The 25250-nt window shown below is 37.5% G+C and overlaps 1 protein-coding gene across 1 annotated transcript in view; it reads right to left on the bottom strand.

Moving 5' to 3' along the window:
* The window catches only part of LOC139710817 (CUGBP Elav-like family member 1), a 185422-nt gene extending 163168 nt beyond the window's left edge, over positions 1 to 22254 (bottom strand). Inside the window, exon 1 of the mRNA XM_071622729.1 lies at positions 22079 to 22254. The gene's annotated coding sequence lies outside the window, so the exon portion shown is untranslated. The remainder of the gene's footprint in view (positions 1 to 22078) is intronic.
* Positions 22255 to 25250: the final 2996 nt, after the last annotated feature.

The following is a 25250-nucleotide window of genomic DNA, read 5'->3' as shown; positions in this document are numbered from 1 at the left end:
CCATAGACATCTGCTAAAGTATACTTGGGTTTCATCCTCAATGGGTTAAAAGATTTCAAGAGGATTATAATGTTACACAGCTTCAACTGAGACATAAATGATAGCATTTGAATTATGATTTCTGTAAAACTTTCAGTCCTACATTAATAGCAGACACTATTCTTATTCATATCAACTCTGTGACAAAGTTAAACTACCCCTTCGTCAGGTTGCATGGGGATGGGAAGATGTCATATGTACAGCTGTATTAAAGCACTTAAACTTAGTACAATACACCACCATCCTTTAGTTGAGTGGGATGCCTCTGCTTCTCACTCGGTCAATATCATTTGCAATATATACGTAGCACAAACATAATATTTTCCAAGATATTTCTATCCATTACACCACATAGCAGAATCATTAGCCTTATACTTTGTTGATATTATGTTGAAAAACTTATATAGCTATGGAATTAAATCATCAATGAACATTCCTGGCCAAAGCTATGCCTAAAAAAATATATCTTCAACCAAAGTACTTTGACCTTAGATCTATCACCATCGTGCACTATCATGTTCATGCACATAATCTTTAATCTATTTCTACCCCGTCCACCAACTTACACCAGCACTACACTTCCGTAGCTGCAATGATTATTTGAAATGACAAGAAGTACAGTGTCCATTGACATTGGATTTGGCCTCACACTATTATAATTTCATGGAAAATACCTAAACTGTCTTTTATTTCTACCGATCCAACCAAATCATACTATGAAAGGGTAATACTTGATGAAGTTACAATAGGAAAAAAGGTCATTTTTAGCAAAAGTTCAGTGACTTTTGACCTCTGACCTTGAGATACATTGTCAAAACTCTAAGTACCAAGAAAATCAATTGAGCAGTTTGATTCTGCTGTCACAATAATTGGATGAGGGACAGACCAATAGATGAACAACCAGAAAACATGATGCCTCAAGAATTTTTTGGGTTGGCAGTTTAAAAATGTGAAGAAATTAGTCTAATTTGAAGGATGCACAAAATATAACAGCCCAGTCCAACTTCACACATATCTGACAATTGAAATCTCAAACTACATTATTGCAAATCATGTACTTTTTTAAGAGCCTACATACATATTGTCCATGTACAATGTCACTCATTTAAGACTGGGATTTCTGTAGAGTAAACAAAAAATATATATATGTTGCTGAGTGCTCTTTGTTTATTAATTTTTTTATTTCCTTTACTTTTTTTCCAAGTAGCACCTAGCAATAATTGCATGTTAGTAGCTCAAGCAAATTTTTGCCGGATACATCTAGACTGATTCTGTACTAGGTACTGAATAGTACTGAGTGTATGTTTGTTCATTACATTGCACAGACTTTGTCAGTTTACTATATGACACAGACTTGTGAGATAGATCTCTTTATCACACAACAGAGTAAGTCTCAATACTTCATTTGCCACCAGTCACATTTGTCACATCTTACCCTTAGTGCTTTACCTTTATTTCAGATCTACAGTTTTAAGAACAGCTCAATCCTATAAAGATTATCACTAAAAGGCTCATTTCTTGAGAGTCGATGTTCATATTGTCATTCCTGGGAAATTTCATTCTCTTTCAGGAGAGCCACTTCGGAATACTCATGTTATGAACATATCAGGTTGTCGCTTCTCAGATGGTGGACTGTATTGGAGATATCCAAACTGTGATGTAAAATGAATGATGTGGACAGGCACACTGCAAAAGTGGGTACTTCACACATTTTACACTCTTACAAGCAAGGTAAATATAACTGGTTTGTAATTACACTGAATTTTCAGAAAATTGTGGATTCTTACAGGGAAACGGTACAGCAAGGAAGCATTTTTATGTGGCTATTTTCATGCTGCATTCACAATAGCGGCAGTCACACTTGCAAAAGATCGTGATCTTTAAACTTTGTGTACACTAAGAAACTGAAACTTTGTGAAGTTTGTCACTTGACCATTCCACCATCTGGTTGCGGGCTGTGCCTCCAAAGTGTGCGGTCATTGTGATGAAAAGGAGTGTATCATTACATCACAATCACCAGCTGTCAGATGGCGTACTCTTTCCTCTTTGTTGCACACGTGCAGTAGTGACCCATAACTTCTTGATCTAAAGATCAAGAAGTTTGGCTGCCAGTGTGAACGGATGACAAAAGATCGCAAAGACTTTGCGATCTTAAACTTCACTATCATTTGCCAGTGTGAACACAGCTATAAAGCACTGAATTTTTTCCATGTACATTTCACTCAAAAGATTCTATGCAGCCAAATCTCTCACAAGCAATACCACCTCCACACAGCCACAATGTGAATCCAAGACATAATCATTACCATGGGTTTGCAGCAGGACACAATTTCTCTTGTATTTAACTCAATGAGGCTCATCTAACCAGAAGGCACAGCCCGCCTGCTTTCTGCCCAGTGAATAGATATTGCTATGAGCCAAGGTATCCCAGATGTCATTACCTTACAGCTTATAAAACATGCATAGAATGACTACTTGTTACAATCAATACCACCTAGTTTGGTATCTAAATTTCTTTATACTCTTTTTTTTTTTTTGGTTTAAAATGTTATTACCCACGCCGATGAAAATCGGCAGGGGGTTATGTAAAGGGTTCCGTATGTTTGTTTGTTTGTTTGTTTGTTTGTTTGTTTGTTTGTTTGTTTGTTTGTTTGTTTTTGTTTGTTTGTTTGTTTGTTTGTTTGTTTGTTTGTTTGTTTGTTTGTTTGTTTGTTTGTGTACAAGATAACAAGAGAACGGGTAAACGGATTTGCACGAAATGTTCAGGGAATGTTTGGATAATGACAGGAAAGAATCGATTAGATTTTGGTGATAATCGGTTGACCCTTGCAAATTCTGTGTGACCTTGAAGTTTTGACCCCATGGTATAGTGACCATTCCGAAAATTTCCCGTTTCTCACTTTGCGATTTTCCGCTACCATACGAAGACATAAACTCCCCAACGATCCGACTTCGCTGCTCAAATGTTCGTAAGAATTCCGAAATTTACGTTTAGGCCTATTTGAGGGACTATGTCCTTCTAGATTTATGAAAGTTCGTTCTCCGTCATCACAAACTGGCCCGTATTTTGATGATTTTTCAAATTAACATTGATTGTTTTTTTCGTTGGAGGAGCATTTTGCTCGGTCGCAGTCACACTGCACGATATGCGTGCTCAATGTCAATGCGTGTGCAAGGCCGCTGAAAATGCATCGCGCTCTACACTGTTGGTGCAAAATTGCACCGGGGACGTTGCGGCGCTCGTTGGTGGCCGAATACTGGTGCAGTAGACATTTGCATTCAACCCTTACATTGAATAATTCCCGTAGACACTAATCATAGGGGTAATTGCCTAGGGGGTACGTAAATTTTGTTTTTCTTTTTTGCTTTTGTGGATACCATCAAAGATCGTACACTCATACGACCTTTGATATTTGATGATTTTTCAAATTAACATTGATTGTTTTTTTCGTTGGAGGAGCATTTTGCTCGGTCGCAGTCACACTGCACGATATGCGTGCTCAATGTCAATGCGTGTGCAAGGCCGCTGAAAATGCATCGCGCTCTACACTGTTGGTGCAAAATTGCACCGGGCACGTTGCGGCGCTCGTTGGTGGCCGAATACTGGTGCAGTAGACATTTGCATTCAACCCTTGCATTGAATAATTCCCGTAGACACTAATCATAGGGGTAATTGCCTAGGGGGTACGTAAATTTTGTTTTTCTTTTTTGCTTTTGTGGATACCATCAAAGATCGTACACTCATACGACCTTTGATATCATCACACTCTCGGCTTGCTATAATCAAAATATCCCGCAAGAAAACGGCGTATTTCTCGATTTTTAGCGCTTTTTCCGCGACCCGTCGCGTAGACAATACTCTTAAAACTGGACTTAATTCGCGCGCGCTTGGAAAAGTTCCGATTCTGCACTTTTGACGGTGGAATTTGGGATTTTCGATGGATTTTTGGAGGAGACTTAAGGACTTTCCTGTACGTGAATGAGTGTTAATACCGTATGTGTAATTATGTGATTTGCGTGTGATGTGACTGTAGAACCAAAGATCGTACACTTCAGTGTACGATCTTTGGTAGAACTCACTGGCTGGTGATAAAGCACACTGGCAATAAGTGGCCGAATTCTGGTAGATGACCGAATGCACATTATGTTTACCCCGACTTTGTACTTAGGCGTGGGTCTGCCGCCTTTGACGGCCCCTCTCTAGTTTCTGATTTGATATTATTGTCCCAGTATCATCATCCAAACAGTCTTTCTTTCTTTTTTTTTTGTATTTGTTGTTGTTGAAAAGAACCAAAAATTTTCATATAAAAACACAACGTCAAAACATTCCCATCCTACCAACACAACAATACAACGTACAATAAAAGAAAAAGAATAACATTAAAGGTCCTGTTTACCTTTGGGAGCAGGGATTTTAAAAATGTCTTAAGATATCACTTTTGATGCATATGTGTAGGTCAGTTGTATCATAAAACATCCTACCATATAAAAGTTTTGCAGTAAAGCCTAAAATATAAGGAGATATCACTATTTTTCTCATTAAACAATAACTGTAGACAGTTTAGTTTGGAAACATTTTTATTATGTCTATTGTTCACATTTTGTAAATTTAACAATACTTAACATCAATTATACTGGTTCAAGTTTTTACATTGGTTGTTCCTACCCCTAACCCACATTTTAAAACTATTTTGAAGCAATAATACTGGGTTTTTGTTTCATGTGCAAATGGCATATTATGCAATAATTAAAAAATAAATAAATCTCTCCATGTCTAACCAAACTTACAGAAGTGTTATGTACAGTCAACTCACTCACCAAAAATCAAAAGTAAAACAAAACAGTGCTGTGGGCCATTAACTTTACAAAATAAGGTATGCTGGATAAAAGAATCATATCTTGATAAAATGTTGTGATTTGGGTTGTGATCTTTAAGACCCCTTTCACTTCAAAACCTTATTCCATATGTTATGAGACACTTTTTTTTAAAACAAATGATTCTGTAAGAAACTAGAGAATTTTCCCCCATTATTTGTTGTGTGTGTGTGTGTGTTTGTATTTGTTTTTGCCAGAGATATTAGAATCTGTCTTTCATCAGGAATTACCATCATGGCTTGAAAGAAATTTATTATCATTTTTTTTTTTTTTTTTTTTTTGGGGGGGGGGGGCCTGGATATCTCTGTTCTTGAACTCTCAACACTGATTCTGCATTGCTCAATAAAGGGAAGACAGTAACATCTTTCCCCCCTCTCTCTCTATGTATAAATGGTACTGCATATCAGTCAACATCCATGTTATCTGCACTTAACATGGTCAATCCTTCCCAACTAACTTTTACCCCCTTTCACTGCAGTGTACATTTGTTTTTGTTTTTTGTATTCATCTTTACTTTGACGACACACAGTATACATCTCCCCCAAAGTACAGCATAAAGAGAGGCACTAGACATCATTTATTCATTTCCATAATGGCCTACCTTCCACTCTGACTTCTCTAACACCTGCCAGCTAGGCAAAGGAATAAAAGATATCGCATTGATTAAAGGCCTGCCATAGACACCATCTCTAGTATACATATGATGGATCTCAGATGAATACATGGGGCCAAGAGGGGGGGGGGCAAAAAACCTGGTGTCCACCAGCACACGGACAAGACACAGAATGCAAAATTAGTAACTTGCATTCATTCAGCAACTCCTCTGCATATTCTTGAAAGATTTCATTTATTAGGTGCATTCAAATACATGTATAGGGATTATTGGTCTGCATCATGATGTAAAAATGCATTTCATTTGTCACCATTCTCACATGAAAAAAAAAGTCATTTGGCTGCCAATGAAGCACTTTGAATCTCAAGACTGCACAAGTTCTTGTACCTTGTCAATAATGTACAAAACAAAAAAAATATATATACACATGATATATACAGTAACTATAATTATAACTGGTTGAAATTGAAATTGGGTTGTACAAAGAGAGGTATGACAGGACCTACATGAAAGCAAGCTTGTTTGGCTGTAAGCCCCAAATAATCAGTGTTTGTGAAAGAGAAAAGGAGAACAGATAGAAGTCCAGACCAGGTGATTTGATGATACCAAATAAGGGAAGCTGGGAATGCCTATCTGATTAAAAAAAAGAAGAAGAAGATATCACAGATTTGTGAAAAACAATACTTTTTGTTTCACATCTTAGTGCACGGTCACCAGAGCAAAAATTCCTACTGTCACCGTGCACATTCAGCATTAAAGCCACTGATACATTAGACGTCTTCTACATTGAGAATTCCTACCTGATATCTTAAAGGGACTGTACAGTACTGGTTTAGGTGGGGATTCATGTTTTGAACATTCCTAAGTGAGATACTGAGAAACCTCTTCTGAAATATGAAAGAGCATGTAATTTTAAGAATGGCTGAGATAGTTTATTTGATGAAAATCGGTTTTGAAATGGCTGAGATATCCAAAAAAGTGATAATAATAAAAGACTACAGCCACGTCTTTTATTAGGATCTCTTTGTTTCACCTTGTTTTTGGATATCTCAGCCATTTCAAAACCGTTTTTCATCAAATAAACTTTTGATACCCCTTAGAATGGCATGCTGTTTGACATCTCATAGAGTGTTTTCTGAATATCTCGCAAAACGTTAAAAGCTAAATCCTCACCTCGACCAAAACTGTACACACCCTTTAAGCTCAACCTATACCACATTTGAACCAATACATGTCTGCATTACATGATTTGTGATTTGCTATTTTCATACCAACTTTAATCAACTGAAATGGCAAAAAAAGAAAAAAAAAACACCCTTAACCCTCTACATAATTTGACCAGCAAGGGTCTTTCATTTTCTCTGAGTTCAATGTGCTTGAGATAATTTCTATACAGATGTAAGTGTTAGCTCTATGCAGCATTCAACATTTACAATATGGAACAGCCATGTTATAATCTCCAAGAAGCTTGCTGCTCAATAGTATGGAAATTTCAAAAAATTTCAAGTATGAAAAATCAATCTTGCATCAAGAATAAAGACAAAGCTTGTTTTCCTCCTTACAATACACTGTATGATACAACTAAATCATAAAAGCATGCATTGTGTCCCCTTAGAAAGACAGCATATATGGCATCTACATCATTTCACTTCATATCGCTGGTCGATCAAGCTTGAGTTATTCACTCTGACTTTGCACCAGCAACAGACTGACACCAGCTTTCATCTCCTCTTTCCTCTTTATATTCTTTCTTTCTGTCTCTCTATCTTTCTTCATCCCTCTCCTTCTCTCCCTTTGTCACCTACCTTACTCATTTCCTCTCCAGGGAATAAAAAAAGACAATTCTTCTCGGTGCGTTTCATTTTTTTTTTTAAAGCTTGAACACACTAGAATCGATACTGAACTTGCAATGCAAGATTGCATAAACATCATGTTCAATTCAGCATGGAGACATACTTCAGCAGCAGTGATGAGGACATACATGGTATCAGCCCTGGAATGCACAGATATTATTATGAGGCAGTTGGTATGCTGTATACAGAGGAACTGCGCAAATGTGCACAGATAAACCGCAAACTTCACGCAATGAAATACATACATCATCCAACAGTGACATACAGCTGACCAACTTACCCAAAGCAATTATTTGGAAGGACTAAAAAGTCCTTGCCACAACAGTCTTTAGAGCTGAGGTTGGTACTTTGCAGAATTTAACTGGAAACATACAGGGATAGAGGTTGCAAGACTGCCACTATACCATACTGGGGGTTCACACAACAAAAGGAGTGAGATTTTGATCACAATCCAAATTGTGATCCAAATCTGACTTTACAGTCACCGTTCATACGAGGCAAATGATGTTACTGAATAAACGTTTTCTCAGGGTTTCTGACTTGTGTACCCACCTTACATGTGACATTGTCTACAGTAATAGATGCAGAGATCATAACTTTCGAAGACCTCTGGTCTCCCCCCCCCCCAAAAAAAAAAGACAATTTACTGTACACATTACAACATAGTGCTACCAAGGAGGTATGTGTGTGATTATGTCCTTGGTGCCACAAGATAACATAACCCTTTTCCACCAAACCCATATTTGCTTATTTGTTGTTGTTTTTTTCACTTCAACATTCATCCCAAAGAAAGGTACGTTAGGATAGGTACTACCTTATAAAAAGAAATGTGCACAAGAAATATATGAGAAATTTGCCAATTGAAGCAAAATTACACTACACATGCATATTCACAAATACTGCGACAATGACTAACAGTTCCAGATGTTGCTTCAAATGGATTGAAAAGGAATAAAGTTAGTTTTGCGGAGCATAAATTTGTCCATATTGTGTAATAAATTGTTTTATATCATTGCAGATGTATAGTATGTAATACTTACTGACATATATATCTCACATGCCTGAACCAATAGTACAGGTATGTGAAAAATGATCGACATTTCCTACTCAACCAATGATGGATGCAATAAATTGGCGAAGAATGTATTCGCGATACATTAATTTTGAAACAAAATAAATACTACTCAAGGATGCATGAGCAAAAAAGGGCTCTCTGAACTTTGCGGAAGTGCACTGCCATCACACGTAATTGCATCGAAAGCTTCAATTATCATTCAACACAAATGCGAACAACCAGTGAACCTGTAATTATCATTTCATGTGATTTGAATGCAAGAGAGTGTGTCTGATGGTTCTTTCCCTATAACAGGTCTATCTTCTGGGGAACATTAGGCAATTAAAGCTCACAAGTGGTTTTGGCTAAAGCACAGGATTTCATCTGAGAAGATTTGCATTAATATCATATTAATTTGGAGGACAGCATCTCAGGTATCACCGTCAACTGAAAGCAACAAATCACCCGGCAGAATTTGAGCACGAAGTTATTGTTATTTTATTTTGTCTATTATTATTATCATTTTTTTTTTTTTTTTGGGGGGGGGGGGGGACAGCCTTGCCTTTGTTCTAGTTATACACTCTATTCCCATTGAATCCTGATCATGTGCTAAAAGTACCAAGACAGAAATGGGTACTTATGGGACTGACAAGAATATGACATGTTTTTCAAAAGTAGCATGTCTGAAAATAATTGCCCATTTCTTAGTGTTTGAAATCATTTCATGTCTGAACTCTAATCACTCATGTGAAAGTATTTTTGTCTGTTTGGTTGCATGGACATGAAAACAAAAATCACTTAGCAGTTTTGCAAGTTTCTCAAATTTACTCGACAGCTTTTTAAAGTCAGTTAGAGCTCGTGACCTCATTAAAAACCGATGCCGTATGGACGAATTTGATCCATCTTTAGCACTCACCAAGCATGCTGAACAACATTAGAATGAGGTTAATTGAATTAAGACAGTGTGCATCACAATATCCACTGGATTCTGATGTGGAAGCATCATGCATTATCTCCCACTCCATCAAATAGTGGCCTGATCCTTTCAGTAAAGGATGTGCAATAGTATCAAAATCCTCTACTTTGGGCTGATAACTGCAAGTCTGCTATGCCTCCAGTTTTAGAGTGCTACAGACAAAATCATAGTGAAATTACAGCTCACTGATCTGTGTAAGAATGAATTCAATAGAGGATATCCCAACCAACTAATATTGAAGATTGTCCTTTCCTAATTGCTTCCCCTATACAAGTCAAATCCAGGGAGGAAGTGGACAATCTAGTTCCAGGTCACTGATCCCTGGGGAAGCAGGAACAATGTGCACTATATGACAGACTAGGTCCAGCATTAACCACTTGTCAAAAAGATGAGGCCTAATAAATCAGACTGAGACAAAAGCCAGGGAAACTAAAGCGGTTGACAGGTGTAGATCATATCCTACTCAGAGGCTGTGCTCTGATGAATTGATAGCCATGTCTTATTAAATGTACAAACTTCATATAGTATTATTTCTGTTGTTTGAATTCATGTTGTAGCCATTTTGTAAACACCATTACTACATCAGGTAGCCATGTCAGAATGAGGAAAACACTTTTAAAAAGTCAATTATATTGGTAAGTACATTTGTTTTTTAAATTCTGTCAGTTTCTTCTCGATACTTACTGACGTTCAACTGTGTCAAACTGTGGTGCATGTTGCTATAATATCTATTAAATTTACTGGAAACACCTGTACACTAAAACAGTGTGTCTCAACTTCTCAAAGTGCTCCTCTTCAGTTTCTTGTGCTAGTGACTGACTGAACACTCTAGCATTTTCATTGTGCTGTAGAGATCGAATGCTTGCATACAAGTATAGTGTGCCTTCTAGTATGTATCCCTAGGACATACAAATAGATAAAAAATGCAACCATTCCTGTTTTGTGCTGAATGTGTACCCTCTGAATGCAAGATTTATGCTAAACATGAAATGAAAGGAGGGTTACTGAGTGATAATGATTTTAATTCAAACTTTGTGAAACAGCTGGAGGTGCAGATTTCTGTTTTAAAAAAATGTAGTACAGAGTGCAATCTTCGAAAGAGGGAGAAAAGGTATGTTGGCACATGCTTTTGCTGTATTGTACAACTTCATATCAGTTGATTTCATTTTTGGATATAATCACTTATGCGCAATTATTTTTTTGTGCAAAATCAAATTGTGAAATAGAATTGTATTTGTAGTTAATGTAATAATGTCCATCATTTTTGTTTGTCTGTTTGTTTGTTTGTTTAATGTGAAGGACTATTGCACTGTGTTGTTCGTACATTTGCAGCAAATGGCACATGCCTCAGCCTCAGGGCTGCTTTGTAGCATTCTTGTTTTGATGAAATAAACCAATATCTATCTATCTATCTATCTATCTATCTATCTATCTATCTATCTATCTATCTATCTATCTATCTATCTATCCATCTATCTATCCTGTCATTTTTGCACTGAATCCTCTTGGTGTTATGATGAACACACGTACCACTGCTCCCAATTAGTGTGCCTGGGCTGTTGTCATGTCAACCCCAATGCCATAGCCGCCACCTGCACAGCCTCAGAGCTGCAAAGCACAGCATAGCATCCATGGTAATCACATGCAAACCAGGCACTGTGGCAGAAGAATAGCAATAATCGTCCAAAGGTCATGATGAGATTTTGACTTAATCAAATTTTGAGGAGCTAACCATTCATAAAGACACTCCCTGTAACATCACAAGCGGCACTGAAGCGCAAGAGCATCAACATTTTGTCTGCACTATACATGGTAATCAATCTAGCAGACTGCCTCACAGATTAAACCTATATGAAGACCTCAGCCCCTGCAGCTCATAGGGGATTGCTTGTGATATAAATTACAGAGCAATAGTGCTAGATTCATCCCCTGCATGATGGCAGGCTACAGTGTTGCATACCTCATTAACTGACGGAGAGTACAGAATTCATTCCTTTGTGGAGAAATATCGAGATAATGATATCATCTATATTATTGACAGTACTATGATTAACAAAATAATATGATGTTTTACAGTGACATCAATTTTCAAGTTATTACACAAGGCATTTCTAATACCGTACGTTAATAATAAAGTTGATTTGAATTCTTTACAAAAATGCACACACACACACACACACACACACACACAGCTCAATGAGAATACAAGCTAAATCAGACATATTTTGGGGAACTGCATTGCCTATGAACACCAGTGAAATTTCATACTTGGCATCCTGGGAGGTTTTTTGAAAATTGTCTCGTGGTTACATAATGTTCTACACTTGTAGCATCCACAACTAATATAAGTATGACTGCCTTATCACAAAAGCAAATATTACACAGTTCTTGCAAATCTTCTGCATTTGTGGCTGCTAGAGAATTTAAAAAGTGCAACATATTATTTAGGTCACTTATCAAAAAAAAAAGAAAAAAGAAAAAGTACATGTACATTTGTAACTTATCATTCACGTCACAAAATAGACAAGGGTGACCTGGTGCTGGGATCAGGTTTAAGACTACAAAACCACAGGACTAGTGATAATTTCAGTCAAATTTAAAGTTGATCAATGAGTCAAAAGGATATTCACTATAGTCAATGTCTATTTAGCTGTTCACTGTTGTACCATGTACATACTTGTTTATTTGTTCAATATTGTGAAAGCAAAACTATTGAAATGAGACAGGGGTCATGTCAATCATTAACTGGATACTTGTCATATTACAAGTTAATACCCTACTGTTTTCTCTGACATGCTTCATATCTTTCCTATTCCTATGAAGTAAGTTTCAAGTATCACATGCATAATATTTTCATATCTAGCATACAATACAGGCAATACATAGCGTAGCAAGACAGACTTCCATGACATCTATCAACATACATACTTTAATACACATGGAACAGATAATTAGGGGAGGAGATGATTATAACTCAACTAGGATTTCTAAAAAGGTTGAAATAGGGCACATTTCTACTGAACCCGTTAATCACATTGTTCTATTTGGCAGGGCAGGATGCTATTTTTGGATGAAGAGAAAGGAACAAAGAGGCAGAGACAGCACCCCATTATTAATCACACTTCCTCTGTCAAATGAGGGTACAACTTTTGGGGGGACTCTCTCTATGTTGCAAGGGTTATTTTTTATATCTATTGAAAAAAGAGAGAGAAAAAAAAATGTATTACTGTAACAGTAATGTAACCCCCTTAGGCCCTACTTCTTGTACTAGAGCCATGTATTCTTACATATTTGCATATAACTATAGCTATTACAATTTGACTATTAATCACCACTATCCCCCCCCCCCCCCCAAATCCAAATAAAACAGCTTTAATGGGGGGAAAATTATCCATTGGAATGTTCTTGATCCAGTGCTAGATATGATGCTTTTTAAGCAGTATAACTACTGTTGGCATTTTTCTTGGTTTTGTATTTTTATAAACTAGTGCTCACTTAGGTTCTGCCATAAAATGGTATGGAGCACTATACAGATACTGCTACACTCACCGCTTTTGTGAATTTTACTGTGCGAATCATTGTCTGTCTATTCTAACGGATGTAATTAAGGATTGAATTGATGATTTCCATTGCTACAACACAAGAGTAAGAGTCACAGACAGTGTAGGAACCGCAGAGGATATTCTATAGAGGGCAGTATTCATTCATGCAACAAGAGCTTGTTTCACCTATAATTCATGATACAGCATGCATCCAAAACACTGCCCTTGTTGGAACATTCATAACACTTTATCATCAAATCCTACAATAGAATGTAGTGTCTTGCAAGAAAAAAGAGATTAAGCAAACATTTTAATGTGAGGGAAAAAAATCACATAAATAGCTTAGGGCTTTTTAGCTGACAGTAGAAACTTCAAATGTCTTCAAAAGTGTGCATACTCTTGCTCTGGGATCACATTCTAGGCAGGGTAACTGTCTTGTTTAGAAGAGCTAACTTGATGATTGTCAAGTGGGACAAAAACAAAACATTTTGTATGCCCTTGCATGTTTAGAATCTTCATAATACCATGTCTTAAGAGGCTTTGCAATGTCTGGGTTCTGTGCCCTGTGAAAAGAATCAAAAGAAAATATGACTACTGCATGTATTCAAGATTTCACATACATACAACATTCATGCACAATTAAATCAAAGAATTTGGTCAGCACACATTGTATTGTAGTGTCCTGCAAAACAATTTTGGAATTCATGCTTTTGTGGTTTCTCTATCTCAAAAAGGGAGATCAATGTGTGATAAAGTTATCTCCACCCATAAAACACACATAAGTTTCTGAAGCAATGCATTTGTCGCAATGCTTAGGATCCTATAATCAAATTACAGTAAATGCCATGAGCATCGAAAGGCAGACCTGTACACTATACAAGTAGCTACCACTATCATCATGCATATCATTATATCTTTGTTACTATTGTTTCTATTAACATTATTATTATTATTATCATTATCATTATTATTATCATTATTATTATTACTACTACTACTACTACTACTACTACTACTACTATTACTACCACTACTGATACTACTACTACTACTACTACTATTACTACCACTACTAATACTAATACTACTACTACTACTACTACTAGTACTACTGCTATTACTATTATCTTCATCATATTATCATCATTACTATTTTTATCATCATTACTATTACTACTCTTACTAATATCAAGTTATACTTAGGATTGCATGACAAAGCCACAAAAACTTCATCAAGAACAGGATGGAACCTGTTAGGTTTGAAAATTTACTTCTTTATATCTCTACCACAGTATAGGCCTACATGTATAATCTGTGTAATTCCTACATATTTTTCAAATCCGTGCATATGCTTTCTTCCATCATCACTTACCTGTGTACAAATCTTGTTGAATTTCTTGTCTTAATGGTAATAATGATAAAAAAACCACATTAGTGGTCCACTCCTAACACATGCAGACTTAACTTCCACAGGAATTTAAGTGTAGATTCATGCAAAGCTCATCACCAAGCCCATGTTTACTGCTAAGATTGCACAGGTGTTAATGAGTGATTTATTATTTGCTGAAATGACCAAATCTGAACTTCTACAAGAGATAACATTGAGATTAATTTGATTGAAATGTATTTGGTGATACAAGGGGCAGAAGCTATTGTATGTGTACAGGTTTCAGACTTGTTTGCTTGTAGTGTTATTCATTGGAACACTTCACCTCTGAAGATTACTTCCAGATCAACAAAACCCCACTCCCGATTTGTTGGCAGTGTACACAGAACAGCGACTGTCAAAACACAGATGCTCACTACTGCACTTAAATCATCATTTATTGTTTTCAAAGGACATGCAATACATACATATATATATATATAATCATACATTGTACGTAATTACATAAAACTAACCCAGACTACCAAACTGAGACAGCAATCTTTCTGGGCAAAATTATGTCAAGTTATTTCTTGAAAATAACAACATCTGGGTTTAGTAATGTTATATCATAATTCTTTTTCTTTCTGCTATCATAATATGCAATGAATAGATAGAATAAATAAATGAATATTATCCTTATTTTGTCTCAAGCTAACAAGCTATGATTTTTTTTTCTGTTTTCTGTGATCATAACTTTATTACCCGTTGAGGATGAGTCCTGAGTATACTCAGATAGGTGTCTATGGAAATGAGTGTTATAGCAAAATCGGTATGTCCTCAATGGCTTAAGCAACCATTGAAAGCAATATAACAAATGACACACAGGTGGTGGAAAGATAGAGTCATTTGTGCAGGCTGAGTCTGAATATTGATAATCACAACAGTTTATGGATGTTTTTGTTCTTTTGTGGTATGGCCGCAAGACCAGAGCTAAAGTGGTCGTCCCTAGTCAACGAGACCACAGCCCATTGCATGTAGTCATCCCTGGTCAAAGAGAACACAGCCCCATAGTCATCTCTAGTCAAAGAGACCACAGCCCATGTAGTCATCAGACTCTTCCTGACTCTTCTCCTTCTCCTCCTTGGTGTCTGCTCCACTACTTCCTGCTGCTCCACCACCAGCACCAACATCTCCTCCAGCCGGCATGGATACAAGCGTACCCTTGTCTTAAGATACTACCTCTCCCAGATCATTTCTGCTAAGTTTGGAGATGATCTTGTTCAGTTTTTTGTTGCCCGCTTTAATGCCTACGGTTTACCTCCTTAATTGATTTCACTGGCTGAGGGACTGCTGTCATCCAGGGCACAGAGAAGGTATACGGCCAAGTACACATTCATAATTCTTTGCGATGATTCTAGGACATTTACCCACCCCCTGCATAATTACCCTCTGGACAACTTATCAGGCAGGACAACTACCCCTTACCACAGTTGACCCGCCCCTGACCCCGACAATTAATTCTTTATGTGCCACGTTTGCACGCACGACTAAGTCGCCGATGTGCCAAGTTCGCATATTCTGCTCATATACACAAACCCGCCCAAACTGATCTATAAATTGCCAAATCCCACACTACAATGAAGCATTTATCACGATTCTATTTCTGTCACATGTAGCTTGCATTTCACATGGTGACTGACTATCAGGTGGTGTTCCCTACTGGATTTGCAAGTAAATTCTAGGTTTCTGTCACTGTTTTGTGTGCAAAAGTCACGCCTCTACAATATCGTAGATTATTTAAAAGAAAAAACAATCATAGATTTGTCATACAATGTACATCAAAGCAAGGCTTATCATTTTTGCATTAACTCTGCTCATTACATGTCCAGGGTAACAAAAATCTGTAAAAGTTACACAGATTTGAAAAACAGAATGCTTTCAGAAAGCATGACTATGTCAGAATAATGTGGGACACTGGGGGTTTATACCATGGCACATATAGAGTTAACCAACACAACTACCTTCCAAGGACAATCACCTCCCAGAAGCAAACATATGCAAAGATGAAGCAAAGAGAAACAAGAAAATAAAAATGGTAGGGAATGACAAGTAAAGTTGAAAGGAAAAAGAAAAGGAAAGAAAAGGAACATGAATAGAAAAAGATTGGATAAAAACAAAAAACTAAATTGAAAGTTGAAGGGTTAAAGAAAACAGAGAATTACATGAGGAAAGATGAGAAAATGTGAGAAGACAACAAGAGAAATATGACTGCTTAGAGAATGATACAAAATAAAGATGATTGCAGACATGAAAGAAAGACCCACACCACGAAAGAATTACAAAGAAGATAAATTACGAAATTAAGGAAATGCTCACTCACTTACACCAAAGCTGACCTTTACTTCCTAGTTAAAACTGTGCACTTCACACTCATAGTTGTGCATTGCTCATAAGAATGGGCAGATTAGTCATAAACATCAAATTGCATGGAGCTGTTTTGAAACATGTTTTAATCATGATTCATTATGCGAGTTCAGCTTCAAAAAGTGCATGAAGACATCCTCACAGTTGTCATCCCATTGCTGGTACCCTATCTTAACCCATTACCTATGGGTACCTGATGGCCTGGGCATTAATTCTCTGAAGATCTCAGAATTCAGTATGAAATGGGTTGACACAGCCTTTTCAATGTCCGCTTCACCTCCAAAGAACAAAATTCCTAGCCTTGGGCAATGAAAATTCAGGAGATAGCAAAGGTACTGTTTTAACAGACATGTAGCGAAAACCTTCGCCCAGGAGATTTCCATAGCAACCTACACATTCACACGTGATCCAACCCCAGCGAGAAAATTTGGATCGTGCTAGTTACACCATTTTCTAGTGATAGAGTGCCACTGTAGGATCCTGGATATGAACACATTTAACGTATCCACATGCATTTCATTGACAACCCTGGCGTGTGTGTTCAACATGGATTTGTGGTGAACGACTTTGCCAATACTGTTTGGAGATGAAACCGGTACAAGAGTAAATGTGTTGAATGGTACAGGTACCATTCATCTGTTAATTCACATTTTCCTTGTTCTACATGTTCCTTTTCATTATCAAGAAGATGAACATAATGTTGTACAGCATGCCAGTAAGAATTACTTAAGCTTACATGTACTATACAAATGAATATGATGGGATTTACGTACACCTACATTATTCTGATCTCACACAATTTTTGGACAAAACAGTACGAAAATCAAGGCCAACAGAAGGGGCTTCTGCAATTAGCAACCTACACATTGAATTCTGAAGGTTTTTTTTTTTCTTTTTAGCTAGTCTGCCAGTCTTTTTACTCACAAAATAAAATCTTGCCAGTCATGCCACCATAATAGTTGGATAAACACATGATAGGTCAACTAGAAATCCATCACATGCCATGCTTTGTATCTTTAGAAGATGGATCTTCTCACATGCTCTCTCGATCTTCCTCTCTTTCTTTCTGTTGCCTTCTTTCAAGCAGGATACCTACAGATGGGTGTTCCTCACCTGGGAAATTCTGACCTAATTGTCACTTATCCTATCTTAGGGTATATTTAAAGACCAATCAGCCTGAGGATACCACAGACATAGAGTGGGTAGGCTGGCACAGCTCTTGTTATATTCAAGAATGACTGATCTCTATGTGTGTATGTATAGCCGAAAAATGTCAACTGGAGTTGACCGTTACCGAGGAGCACATGCTTCAATGCACGCATTAATTTGCTGAGGGGTGCTCTTCATTGCAAACATTTAAGAATTAGATACGAGAACATCAATACTGTAAAACATGATATATTCGCGGCACAAATTTTCACGAATTGGAGCATACGGCCTTTCTGTTAGTTTGTCAGAACAAAATTAATTGTTTTTGTTGGTGAACGGCAAAATTGCCAAAGTTTGAACTTACGTCACATCCACCACAACACTCTACAATGAAAAAGAGTGCGAAGCGGTGATCTTGGTGCTGTGTCCAAATTTCGCCGGGTGAGATAGTGCACTACTAGCCCAACCAGAAAGCACGGCGGCCCCGTGCGCCAGCACGACACTTGTGTACAGTGACAGGGCTGTGTATAGTTAGTGCACAATGAAATGGAAGCATACGCACTGCAGTGTGACTGGGACTGAGCAAAATTTTTCTGTGATTGAGGAATGTTCCTCCAACGAAAAAGGAATCAATATTAATATGAAAAATCACCAAATACAGGCCATTTTGTGACGACGGAAAGCGAACTTTCACAAAATTTTTACAAATTCAGAAGGACTAGTCCCTCAAATAAACATAAATTTCGGAATTCTTACGAACATTTGAGCAGCGAAGTCCGTCGTCTGGGAATTCTGTTTTCTTATGGTAGCGGAAAATCGCAAAGTAAGAAACAGGAAAATGTTTGGAGCGGTCACCCCATCATATGGTCAAAACTACAAGGTCACACAGAATTTGCAGGGGTCAACCGATTATCACCAAAATCTAATTGACTCTTTCCTGTCACTATCCAAATATTCCCAGAACATTTGGTGCAAATCTGTTTGCCCGTTCTCTTGTTATCTTGTACACAAACAAACAAACAAACAAACAAACAAACAAACATACGGAACCCTTTACATAACCCCCTGCCATGGGTAATTAGTCGCTTTGTAATGTACTCTGGTAGGCAGCATATGAAAATTGGTTCAACTGAACTCCCCGATGTTTCCCCACGCTACTGCTCAAGTCTCTAAAGCTCCAGTTGTGAAGAAAGTGCCAAATATACACAATAAAACCCTGCTTTTATTTGTACGAGAAAATTTACTGCAAAGCTGGAGCAGAGATATTTCAAATTGAAAGTGGCAAACATAGGAATTTTGTGACAACAAAATACAGAGAAAATCACTATTACAGAGACTCCAACCCCAAGCACCTTCTGATCTGGAGATTCTCCCGCCTGAACCCATGGCAAAAGGGAGACTCTAACTTGATGTGCACGAAGTCCCTTGGGTCATTATAGGGTGCTATAGATACTCTCTCGTGCTATCTCAGGCTTATTTTCAACATACGATCGCAATAAGTAAGTAATAATTCAATGAATCAAATAATACATTTTGGCTTAAGAAAACTTCATTTCATATAATATGTGTAGATGCTATACATGCATGTGTATTATGAAATTGACTGGCATCTACACAACCATACAAGCGGGAGACAAAGAGCCAGGGTGGGAGAAAATAAATCTCAAGCGGGAGAGTTACAGTCTCTGCTATTAAAGTTCGCTCTCGGTTTACTGGCCAAACAGGACAGAAAATGTTGCGTACATAAACTCCTCAGCAACCATAAGTTTTGTTAGAATCATTACTTATGAACATTCGCACAATGCATCACATGACTTCATACTCATAAGATTTCAAAAAGATCGAAGCAGGTTTTCTGTCTTAATTAGTGTTAAAAAAATAACGGGCTTCTAGGGCAGCTTACGGCACATGTTATTTTGCTTGCAAGTACGTGACTCAGTCTCCAGTCACCAGTACGTGGGGTACATCAAAGTCTGTGTTCGTTTGAAAAAGAACAAAAGCAGCGCCATTCAGAACTATTGGCCAAGCAAGGGGGGGCGCACCTGTCAAGCAACAGTAAGGACCACAACCGATTACGGGATTACACCCTGGGCACACGCTGTCTATTGTTTGCTTCAACTACGCTGAAGTCGTCTCTTCAATAGAAACAATAACGCTCTGAGTTTACGATCAATCGTTCTTTTGTAACTTGCACTTTGGCAATGAACGACTTCAGTGAAATACGTCATCACCAGCCAATCAGCTTTGAGCAGTTGCTCGGGGCAGAGCTTGTGAAATCGGCGCGCAAAGACCTTGCTCAAGCTGTGCAGCAAAAATTGACGAGCTGAAAAATGCCTACAAATAATCACATATTCCACACTTTTCTGGTAAGCGTGACACCTTGAAATTTGAGCTAGTGGTAGTTAAAACCCTATCAGCCACAAATCAGAATTTTGATTTCTTATCGGTACCTCAAATAAAATCTGATTTTTCTCGGTTGTGGTACCAGTGAATTGTGGCTGGTTTTGATGTGATGGGTCACACACATGCATGTATATATCTTCTTTTTTTTTTTCAGGAGATATAATATGCATATATTTTGATCTCTTATCGGTACCGGTACCTCAATTCTATCGATGGTGACCTTAAAGCTAGCACTATAGTACTATATTTAACAGAGTGTATTTAGACAGATGGTATCCATGACTGACTAGACTTCCTTTCTTCCTCTACCTTTCTTTTTCTCATCTCTTTCTCTCCGTACACTTAGGATGGATGAATCTTGATATGATACAAAAAGTAGTGGAGGTATAAGCAGCTGAATCAGATTCCAGAGTACTACCTGATTTGTAGTTACAATATTTGTAACCCGCTACAACAAAAGGATTCGAAAGTAAAGGGAGGTCTATTTTCTGAAAATGACATGACATTATTCCCTCACTCTTCCGCCTTGATTTCATACATAACACGACTCATAAAAGTACTCTGTTGCGGAGATATTTTCTGAGACCATGTCGAGCGATCTAGGAAATCAGCGTTTTGTGAAAACCGCCTTCAAAGTTTTCTTTCCGACACAATCGTGATCAAGGGGAGGAACAACAGTTTTCATCTCTGAACAATAGAAGGTCTGCTCATAGCAAGCTCCCCGATGTTAATTCAAGCTGAGCACCATGACCAATTAGTAACCAGGATGCTCCACAATGACCAATAAGATTACTCCCTTGTTGTTAGGAGCGGAGTCGATCTGCAGCGCTAAATCCAAATCTTCGGACATGTGTCTGTTTCACTGAAAAATCTGAAAATCATGGCCCAAAACAATGCTAATTTTGTGCCTTTCCCTTGATCATTTAGCTCCAAATTTCGGCAGATGATAGATGAAACATTTAGATTACAACATCATGCCAAAAACAGAAATTTTGTGATTTTGACCGATTTTGATGATATGATTGACTTCAAACTCAGCCGTCAGTGACTTTCAGATCCTTTTGTCTTGGCAGGTCATGTTTACTTGATTTTGGCAGCCATAATTCATAAACATAATATAAATGAGTCCAGTCTACAAATTGTATTGAATCCATCTGTTCTCCCCAATGGCCAAGTAGCCTGTAGTGTAATATGGATCCCTTAACGTACGGTAGCAAACTGGACTCTCTGATTGCGCAATTCTGATTCTGATTTTATCACCAAAAATTTATAGGGTCTAGTCATCCTTACAATGTTCATACTCATAGACAGTGTTGCTCCCCATCGTGCATTACATTGGAAAGACAATAAAATAGACAAATTTGGGGGGGGGGGGGTATTCTGAATGTTCTTTGATACTACATGTAGATTTATAGTTGGAGAACACATCTAACCTGTTGTGTTAAATAGAATCTACTCGTGTGGAGCCCATCAGTTGATAAAATAATCGATCTCACAATAGCTGTAGGGCCTACTCACAACACAACTTGGCTTTTTTTTTTAATTAATATTTTGCATTGTCTTGGATCTATCTGAGGTTCACACTAACGTTAGACTCACTGTTAGATCTGTAATCTAGCTGTAAATGGAGCCGGTGTAGACGAATGAAGGACAAGACAGTAGGACCAAGGAGCTTCAAGAAGCTCCAAGAAGCTCCTTGGTAGGACTAGGGAGGTGACCTGGTAGGTAGGACCTAAGGTCATCTGAGGACGACCTGCTGAATTTTTACTGCTCAATCTCACCTTAATTTAAACCAGATGCCGATGTCCCCTGAGAGTTGCTGTGTGACTGGCGATACGGTTTCCGTCAAAGCCAAAAAAGATAACAGTGTCTGTCTTGAAGGAATGGACCTTCTGTCAACAAAGTGACAAGATTATTGTAGAATTGTTGGCGTACCAGATGCAGAGCGCATCAGTATTTTGCGATATCAATCATTCAATACCCTATCATTCAGGCTACTCACCTCCCTGTTGTTACCAATCGTGTGCAAGCATCGCGCTCGTAACCGTAGACCCAACCACTGCTGGTGCAGGCGGCAGTCTGGGCGGCATGCACGAAACGAAATTACACTAGCTGGTTGACAGCGAACAAGTCGCGTGGAAAAATAAATAAAAACAAAGTAGAGAAAACACCACGTGCTCGCCGATGTTAGTCTATTTTCTAGCGCTGTTACAGAAGCGTGTTGTCCCTGTTGTCCCTCCTCACGTCATACAATGCATCGAGGATAATCTATTATATCTGTCATCGAAGTCCTGCATTATGTAGTGAAAATTATATAGTAAAAATATCAATACATGTATTTCTTTATTGCATGCTCGTTTGGGTCATTTTGTTTTTTGAATTGCTGATCGCTGACTAATCATAAAATGTATTAAGGTGATTTCAAAAGGACTTGCATTTTCAAATTGATTGAAGCATTAATCTTTGATTTTTTTTTTTAAATCAGATAAATCTAACCTGATTTGAAGACTAGCTTTTGAGAATTACAGGGGGGGGGGGGGGGTCATCAACTTAGTAAGCGCTGTCCAAGTTGTCACAATCACCATGGTAACAGTCAGTGACCAGAGCATCTCAGCCAATCAAAACCAAGGATTTTGCTGAAATTGTCAGCGCTGACTGTATTGATGAAACACCCCCCAGGTGGTGACTACAATTATGATCTTCGCAACTTTCAAATTTTTTGAATTACTGTCTATGAAATCAAATAAAAATAACAGATTATATTACAGCAGTGATTTATTACAACTTTGTAACTCTGATTGTTGAGGGTAGACCTATGTCAAGTGTAATAACTTACTAAACAGATAAACAACGTTTTTCATGTATTTTTACAATTAATGGGGAGCTGGAAGCCAATAACATCTTTGTCTCATCTTATTTGCATATGACATGGCAACTGATGCTATCATTATTTTGTGAATTTTGAACATTTTCTAATTGAATGTAATATCGTAGGTTTCCTACAGTAGGCCTACAAATGTAACAAAGCTTCTTCTGTTCATTCTCTACGACTTTACTCTATCTATTAAATCAAATTAAGACTGGGGTCATTTCTGTAGCTGCAAGACAGTGGGAAATGACACTCCTAGGGCCTATATTCTAGGGATCAGATAAAAGGAAACTGAATATAGCCTAGGCCTTAACTTCCTCATCACTGACCAGAAAACAATGAAATTACACTCACATTACATTTCATTGAAATGACACAAAGGTCAGACATTAGATTTTCTCATCTCATTGGGAGAGTCTCAAGTTTGACAGACAAGGATCACTGGCTCAATCAAATAAAAAAGGCAAAGATGCCATAATGAACTTTCCTGATAACATGGAAAACAATAGGAAGATATGAGATCCTTTCGGTTAGAAATGATGAACATCTTCATCTGATAAGCCAAAGAATCTTGGCATAGCAGGTATCCAAGTATAAGCTGGAAGAACAGGCAAGCAAAAACAAAACAAAACAAAAACAAAACAAAACAACCCCCCTCCCCTGCATAATTCCTCAAATAAGTTTGACAGATTTCAGACCTGAAGGTAGTAGAAGTTCGGTCCAATTACTCTTTAAACTGGTTATGGTATGGCCTCATCAGAATTTAGTCTGCCACTCCCCCCCCCCCCCCCAAAAAAAAGAGATAATAATAACAATAATTAATATATAATGTATGGTGTATATATACTCAACCAAAAAAGTAAGTTCCCCCTAGCATTTTTGGATATATCTCAAAAAGTATTTTACCGATTTTCATACTTCAAACGGGAATGGATAGGCAATTTTATTACTCAGAACATGAATGGCATATCATTGCCACCAGATATCATTATTGGTGTGGAAAAAATGCATTTTATGTCAAGATGCATGGAGAAAAAAAAGTTGCACTTATAGGTTATACGAAGCATATTGTGTACATTTCCTATGCAAGTTACTAAATGACCTTTTTAAATTGTGCTTCCCTATTAAACAGATGTTATGCATACTTTTTAAACAGTAGGCCTTTTCAATATGAAAATGTTGGTCGAAGCCATGTGCTTTTTAATTTAAATTTTGGTTGATCACATTAATGTGCTTATGACCATTTTGCATCATGCCGCGTCTGCAAATTTTTGAAAGAGGGAGAGCTACAGCTTTACTTGAAGCTGGGGTTCCGGTTAAGGAGGTGGCCAGGAGACTAGGGGTTTCGCCCAATGCCGTAAGGAAACTTAGAGCAAAGTTTCAGGAAACTGGAGAGGCCAAAGATCTGCCAAGAAGTGGCCGACCAAGGGTGACATCTCTTGCAGAGAACATGGGCCAACATTGAGAAGCGCCAAATACAAACTTTAGTTAACAGTATGAGGAAGAGATGCCGGCTGGTCAATGAAGCGGATGGTGGACATCTCAATTATTAAATACCTCACTGTATGCTCATGAAAAGAAAGAGATAGAGAAATATGCAATAAACCATGCTTAAAAGTTCAGAATAATGAGTGATTGTTTGATTATTTGTGTAAAAGTCAATGCAAATCACTAAAGTGCAACTTTTTTTCATGTATTTTGACATAAAAAGCATTTTTTTCACACCAATAATGATATCTGGTGGCAATGATATGCCATTCATGTTATGAGTAATAAAATCCCTATCCATTCCCATTTGAATTATGAAAATCGGTAAAACACTTTTTGCGATATATCCAAAAATGCTAGGGGGGAACTTACTTTTTTGGTTGCGTGTATTTATATATATATATATATATATATATATATATACACTCAGCAAAAAAAGAAAGTAAACACTTTTTCGAGGTCATATTTTTCATTGAAGATTTTTATGAAAATCAATGTATTATATACCATACTAAAGGTAATCTAATTGGCTATCAAGCTAATAGCTTTAGTAAAACGAAAACTTTACGCATGAGTGAGCACATTCGTTTTCATCC

This window comes from Diadema antillarum, unplaced genomic scaffold (assembly GCF_040938485.1).
Source record: "Diadema antillarum isolate AM-2024a unplaced genomic scaffold, OU_Dant_1.0 seq00001573_RagTag, whole genome shotgun sequence".
In the NCBI taxonomy this organism is placed as follows: domain Eukaryota; kingdom Metazoa; phylum Echinodermata; class Echinoidea; order Diadematoida; family Diadematidae; genus Diadema; species Diadema antillarum.
Note: the sequence above shows the minus strand (reverse complement) of the source record. Positions and strands in the feature narration are given on the sequence as shown.